Source organism: Rhipicephalus microplus, chromosome X, assembly GCF_043290135.1.
Source record: "Rhipicephalus microplus isolate Deutch F79 chromosome X, USDA_Rmic, whole genome shotgun sequence".
Lineage (NCBI taxonomy): Eukaryota > Metazoa > Arthropoda > Arachnida > Ixodida > Ixodidae > Rhipicephalus > Rhipicephalus microplus.
The window spans coordinates 262,289,740-262,297,496 of NC_134710.1; the positions used below are offsets into that span (position 1 = coordinate 262,289,740).

The window sequence follows — 7,757 nt, forward strand, 5'->3', positions numbered from 1 at the left end:
AACTTGTATTCTGGTTTGAACAAATGTGAAAAAAAAAAAAGGTCATTGCTATAGGGAAGGCCTTGAAAAATTGCACGGCTGAATAATGTCATAAATTGTGTGATGAACCACACATTCACATGAAAAAAACTGGGAGCAGAATTTCGCAAGCACTGTACATCTTGCTGGTTTAGAGAGAATAAAATTAAGTTCGACGGTTTCATGTCGCAAAACTAAAACCTGGTTATGTGATGTACTGTTTCAAGTTAAAGCTTAATTATTTTGACCTCATAATCTCCCTGAGTGCATGGAACTAGGGCACTAGTACATAATACAACTATTATAATGAGACTCCTGAGGTTCAGAATCAATCCTGTGATCTTGTGCAGAACTACACGCAGTGGCGTATCCAGAAGGGGGCGCTAGAGGCGATCGCGCCCCACCCCAAAGCCTGTCAGTATCCCCTCCCCCTCTCTTCAGTGCTTGCCGTCCACCTGTTATCACCAATTAGGACAAATGACTGGGATTCCTTTAAGCACAAAATAATAGTATTTATGCTATGATAGAGTTTTTAAGCTAGTAAAAAAATTAAAAGTAATGACCATGCCCCTCTTTCCGGTGTTACTTTAAGCAACCCCCCTCCCCCTAAAATGATTGACTGGATCCACCCCTGACTGTACGGTACCATTTCCCTTCACCTTAGGGTCAGATAAGAGATACAGACTTTCTTTCTTTTAATGCACTATTTCATATTTAAATAAAGACAGCCACATTTACACTGATGATTTTTAAAGTTACATGTGTAGACCAAAAAAGCATGTAATGCGACCGATCGTACAGCGTCCTGTACAAACAAACAGTATTGCTCATATGCCCTACAGCAGAATGCTGAATAACATCACTGCCTTGAACAATAGCTTAAAAAGAAACCTCTTCGTGGTGAATGGGAGAAGTGACATATTAATCTCTTTTTTGGCATCTAGCATCAAATACTATGCTAAGTCAGAGTGAAATATGACAAAGACAGGCAATAATAATACGACACTTCCGGTTTGTTCAAATGTCTATAATGGAATGCAGAGGCATAAAGAGGAGGATAAATATGGTGCTACTACATGTACATGCAACAAAGTGGAACCTCAATACTAATTACTTAAATTCAATTAGTTCTATGACTATGGAGATCACCAGCAATGCTTTTACTGAATGATGTTACCCTTTTCATGAGACAATAAAACACCACATTTGAAATATACTAGTTTTCTGTTTACTAAGTTGAGGCATTTGTTATTAGATCATTTGTGATGTGTTTGACAATCTGTGCAAATGCATAGCAATTGAAACAGCACCTGTTAAATCTGAGCAAAAATACTCTATTCATTACAGTGAAGTTCAATATGTTATGACACCATCCTGACACGCTAAAGAAAATCTGAATAATTTGTGACAATCTTGACTTCAGAAGTATATTAATTTCTAGACATTTAATGTTCAGGTATTAGCAGTTTGTTATAAAAGGATAGGAAAGAAGCTATATAAAGAGGAAAAATAGAGCTTAGTATAACGTTGTTCAAAGGCCAGCAAAAAAGCTTAAGACCTAGAAAAATAGTTGACTTTCCTTGGTGTTAGCGAAGGGCGTTAAAACTCCGTTGCCGAAGACTAGCAAAGGCTTTTTTTTTACAAAAGATCTGTACATGGTGACAGACTCCCAATAGTGCTGTGATCAAGTGCTTCCAACTTTTATTTAACTGCAAATAACTTGCTTAAAGTGCCGCAGCTGTTGTTTCGTACCTATTGACCACATATTTTAGACAAATACTATTACGCTGTGCTATAGTCAGTAGGCATGGAGTACCTATGAGTGCTTTTTAAAAACTAATAGACCAGCTGTTGTCGATCATCTGAGCATGTTTTCACAACCAAAAGCTTACACAGACAAATGTTACAACAATAGAATTTATTATGCATTAAATCTGCCAAGCAGTGGTCTTTGAGTTGCAGTTGAAAATTGCAATATGGTAGTGCATGATTAAAGTGTCAAGGCCCTCCACTGCCCTGGTCCTTTTATTAATGTATGAGATGTGGTCTTTTATTAAATAATTTGCATTATGAAGTGGGAAAAGCAACAACACCATAACTGATATTTTTTGCCCAAAATAAATTACTGCTATATCATGAAAAGAAGATGCACCAATTGAAATATGCCACAATTAACTGCACTGTGGAATGTACCATAATGTTAATGTTATCGTCTGCCATAAACATATCAAACAACACCTTCACATACAATCAACACCTATACATAGGCTCCATAGAATTCGAGAAGGTGTTTGACTCAGTCAAGACATCAGCAGTAAGGCAGGCACTACTGAATCAGGGCATCGAAGAACGGTACATAAACATACTGGAAGAAATCTACAGTGGGTGCACAGCCACCACAAAGAAAGCGGCAGAATTCCAATAAAGAAGAGAGTAAGGCAGATAGATACAATCTCTCCAGTGCTATTCATCTCGTGCTTACACGTGGTTTTTCAGGACCCTAGCTCGGGAAGAGTTTTTAAGAGTTAATGGAAAGTATCTTAGTAACCTGCGATTCGTTCATGACATTGCCTCAATGAGTAACTTAGGAGATGAATTACAGCTCACGATTACAGAACTGAACATGGAAAGCAGAAAAGTTAGGTCTGAAAATGAATGTCCACAAAACTAAAGTAATGTGCTACAGTCTCGGCAGAAAACAGCACTTTCACTTTTACGATAGGTGGAGAGACGCTGGAAGTTGTAAAGGAATATGTCTACTTAGGACAGGTAGGAGCCACGAAGCCGAACCACGAGAGTGAAGTAACTAGAAGAATAAAGATGGAGTTGATCACATTCAGCAAGCATTCTCTAATCATGAATGGTAATCTGCCACTAACCCTCAAGAGGAAGGTATATAACAACTGCATCTTGCCAGTATTTACCTACGGAGCAGAAACTTGAAGGCTTACAAAGAGGGTTGAGCTTAAATTGAGGATGACCCAGTGAGCGAAGGAAGGAAAATGATAGGTGTAACTTTAAAAGACAAGGAGAGAGCAGAGTGGGTCAGCGAACAAACCAGGGTTCAGGATATCAGAGTTGTAATCAAGAATAAGAAATGGACATGGGCCGGGCACATTGCACGTAGGCAGGATAACTGCTGGTCATTAAGGGTAATTGACTGGATTCCCAGCGAAGGCAAACACACGAAGGGGAGACAGAAAGTTAGGTGGGTCCATGAGATTAAAAAGTTTGCAGGTATAACATGGCAACGAAAAGCACAAGACCAGGTGGATTGGCAGATCATAGGAGATGCCTTTGCCCTGCAGTGGGCGTAGTCAGGCTGATGATGATGACACCTTCAATGTATGACGAGGCTTAGATTTAGGTGTTAAGCAAAAAGTGAGCACGCCAAAGTTGCGCTGAAGGCAAAGCACTCGCTTTTTATGCAGATCGCAATTTACAGGTGACCACTGGACACACCAATTATACAATATATGTATAATGCGGTGGCCCACTGCGGCTCATGTCAGCAGAACCCTAACAACAAAATTTGCCAAAAGCGTGACCAATAAGCTTGTTTGCAAGACCGAACATGTACATGGGCTTCTTTGCAGACGTTTTATATTTTCTAGAGACTTGCCTAAGTATGATGCACTGTTTCTGCGTAATTTTGATGTAATTAGTAGACTGCTTTTTTCTTGCATTGTCATGTAAGCAGCAGCCAAAGAAGTAGAGACCACAAAAGTGTACAAAACTGAACGGTTTAACTTGGTATAAGAATTCACGTGTGATAACCGACAGGGGATATCGCACTCACAGCATTTTTTTTTCTCTATGCTACTTGGACTACATGTGCGAGTAGTGGAAATAATGCGATATTCATACCGCCGGTGTTACACAGACACTTGTGATCGCGGTCAGGGCATCTGCGCCAAACTCGATGCTGTACAGCGCAGCAGCGACAAAGTTGTTGCCTAGGAGGATATATATAAAAAAATTGCTGGAGTGGAAGCCGCCTATACTTACCCATAGAGCACAGTGAAGCCGGCGGCGGCCATCTTGTGGTGGGCAGGAAGGCGGCCGCGTAGCATATAGTGCACTTCCGCGGCCGTTTTTTTTTCGCAAATGATTGCTGCTAGAGAAGTAAAACGTGCTCACATAGTCGCCGATACACTGGCAGTATTTAAAGAGACTACAGAACGGTTCGTTTTTCATGTGTTAAAATTTTATTTGTACAGCTTTCTCAGCCTTTAGCCAACATGAACGTTATGGCAAAGTTGTTTCACTGATTCCTAAAAATGACGAGTCTTGAAAGCAAAGACCTAACTTTGTCTTTCACGAGTTCCCGGCTTCGTTCCTTTGTCATGTGGTGCAGCCTGATCTTGATGTACAGCTCCAATACTTGCTTGCTCAAGTTGTAAATATGGTTGTCCAACACGTCGACGTCAAAAAGATGTTGTTCCAATTGTGAAAACCACCTCTTTTCCAGTGATTGACTCAAAATCTCCAGGACTAGTTGTTTGGTATTGGCATGTATGTTCTTAAGGCATTGAGTGGAAGCCTGCAGTCGACGCAGCCCCTTTTCCGCTGTTTCGCACAGTGACACAACGTCTTCGGAAGGGTAAAAGAGTCCACCTCGATTTTTTTGTCTCACCAATAGAGATGTATCCGCTCCATGAAGAGCTTCTATGCACAACTCACAGGTGTTTGTAGTAGCGATTTTGCGAGCGACAAAGCCTGCAATGTAAGGCACGACAGAGCAAACGAATGTGGAGAGGCTCTCTGGATAGTCAATTCGGTCTGTGTAATCGTGGTCCTCTGGTTGTAGGATGGCACACCTTCGCGATGTGACCTCAGTGGTTGCACAAAATGTAGTGGCAGAGGCAGATGCACCCAGAATAGAAACAATATCTTGCGAACAGTTGCCTGAGGTGGACGATCTCACTTCTGTCTGGACCAATAGACGCTTGTAAGCTGCCATGAATTGGGCAGCTGTAGGGTTGTTGTTGAACCCCCCACGTCCTCGCACACAGCCAAAGAAAGTTTCTGCGTGATCTTGACTCATCTTGTGCGTGAGCAGATAGTTAAGTTGACCTTCATGAACGAGTTCCTTGAAGATACTTTCTGTGCTCTGTATACACACAAGAAAACCCACAAATCCTGTCCTCTTTGTTCCCTGCAAAAGTGGTCGACCGAATGGGTCTTTTAAAGCACATATGTACTCTCGAGCGTCGGCAAAAAATGGTTTCCAACAAGGCTCATTTTGCTTTCGAAGGGGGGCTTTGTATGATTTTGCAAACGCATTTCTGGAGTTTAGCAAATCGAAGAGATGATCAAATACCCTCACAAATTTTGCCGTGGCACTAGCACCTCTAAACTGTGGCAGCTTCAGCGTTTGCTCGCAAAATTCAAGAGCGTCTGCGACTGAAGCGCTGAGTGCCTGAACTGCGAGCCGTACCTTCATCTTTTGCTTCTCCCACTGCATATGCACCTTAGTTAGCTTATTGCCAAGGCGGAGCCCTTCCTCGCGCTGTAAAGCCTCCAGTGCCTTTATGTAAGCCCATTTTATGTGGTTTCCATCAACATCAGTGATGTAACACATTGTTGCCAGTGAATTTCTAATCAACTTAATCATGTGGCATGGGTCAAGCAGGATATGCACATCCCTTGACTCATCAACTGGGTTTTTAAAGGATGTGGAGAACTCGACAGGATCAGGCTTCAGTTCTGCACCAAGGCATTTTGCCATAGTGAAATTTGATGACGCACCATCAAATGTTAGACTGACAACTTGAACTTTCACAGATTCCAGTCGTTCAATGCATTGTTTTGTTAGTTCAGCCCTCTCAGAACCAGTGAGCGAGTGGATAAGAAAGTAGCCGACTGGAATTTTCAGCCTCATGTTTATGCCAACAACAATATAAACACAAACATTTGTGGCTTCAGGAAGGCTGTCATCATCAAGAGATGCTCCAAAATCAACGTAGCCAACTACCCTGTCTCCGACAAGTTCAACATGTTTCCTAATCGACATATCATCGACAATCAGAGCGCAGTAAAGAGTTTCAGAGCGACCTTGAACCAACTTCTCCAAGAAAGAAAATGCTTCACCTGTAAAGCCTGGTTGGCCATCAACAGACCTATACCATTCTCTGATTGTGCGCTGCGAAGGGAGGGCGTCATTAAACTTTGATCGCACAAATTCGTAGGCTGCTGGTGAGTAGAAATGTAAAGTTAGTGCAAACGTTCGCAGCTCTGGAGGGTATTTACCTCCACTTTCTGTCCGTGCCCGGTGAAGCAGCTGTTGTATGTCAGGAGAAAATGCTGCATCGAACATCTTGGAGCCCTCTTCTGACAAAAGCTTTTGTTCTTCGATGCCTCTAATAATTTCTTCAGCGGTGATTTTCTTTTGTGTCAGCCTTCGTTTGCTCTGCTGCAACGTTTTAATTTTTTTCTTCAAGTGCAATCTTTCGTCTTCTGTTTCCTGCAACTTCGTCTTGTACCACTGCTTTGATGGTGATACAGTGACATGATCTTCAGTATTTAAGGCCTCTTGCTGCTGAGCAGGACTGCATCCTCGAGGTTTTGGTGCTGGCCGCTTCCTTTTCACCTGAAATAAGCACATAGTGGAAATTAACTACTTTTAGAATGATATATATACTTCAATTATTGCTCATAACATGAATATATGTATTCACGAAAGCATGTTCGGGAACATTCGACAATGATCATGCGCTAATCGTGTGTTGAGCGATATTGTAAACGAGCGAACGGGACGAAAAGCTCGCGAGGAAACACGCAGCAATGCAGTCACGTCGACAAAACACGACAGAAGAGATATGTCTACGTCATTCCAACCTCCTTGATGTCAGAGCACTATATCTGCGAAGTTCCGATGCTTACCGGTGCCTGGAGGTGGGCAGGAAAAGCAGCGAACGAAGTCGGCACACTTCCCGCTTTCAACCTTGTTGTTTGTCCGGTCCGGTCAAAACACGCCGGATCAAAGTGCGCAGAGCAAAGGCGATCTTTATCTGTCGGTTTCCAGTGTTCACGACGCACAGCTCGCTCCCATAGGTTCCGTGTCTCAGCATCTTTTGGAAACCTGCCAATAATTTCCAAATATTAATTCCTTAAGCCTACCAATGAAAAACACGAGTCAGCCGTATTAGACCGCGTAAGCACTACGTGCTTTCAGTACGCACCTGTGAAATGTGATCTTGGAAGCAGGAATCGCGCGATTTGTGCACCCATACGCTACGCAGGATTGTACCATGCTCGCTTGAATCGAGCCGCACGCATTCGAATGCACTGCAGAGACACACTTGTCAAGGAAAGACAGGCGCACGAACCGCAATCCACCGTCGCTGCAGGTGAACTGGCAGCGCTGGCCGCCACCGAGCCAGCCGAGCCGAGCTTTCTGCCCACCACAACATGGCGGCGCTGGCTTCACTTGAAGAGCGCTCCCTCCACTCCAGCAATTTTTTTATATATATCCTCCTAGGTTGTTGCGCGCGATCAAAATTTCTCGAAGAAAACCGGTATTCACCGCTACACGGTCTGGATCAAATACAGTGCAGCGCGACCACATGCAGCAAGTACCCGTGCGACAGCGTTCACTAAAGCGCGTCAGAGCGCACCGCGCATTCAGAATTAACGTTACACAGAACAGTCAGCACTCAAGCATCACTATATTCGCAAGGAATAATATCGCAATAATACAAACCGCCGCACAACACCGAAATAGAGGAAGCGCTGAC

General features: G+C 43.0%; 1 long non-coding RNA gene across 1 annotated transcript; it reads right to left on the reverse strand.

The window, feature by feature from the left end:
• Positions 1 to 4,203: 4,203 nt before the first annotated feature.
• Positions 4,204 to 7,502, reverse strand: LOC142776094 (uncharacterized). Its single transcript, XR_012887298.1, has 2 exons — positions 6,904 to 7,502; positions 4,204 to 6,610 (listed from the first exon to the last, which is right to left on the reverse strand). It is a non-coding gene; the product is annotated as an uncharacterized LOC142776094 (long non-coding RNA).
• Positions 7,503 to 7,757: the final 255 nt, after the last annotated feature.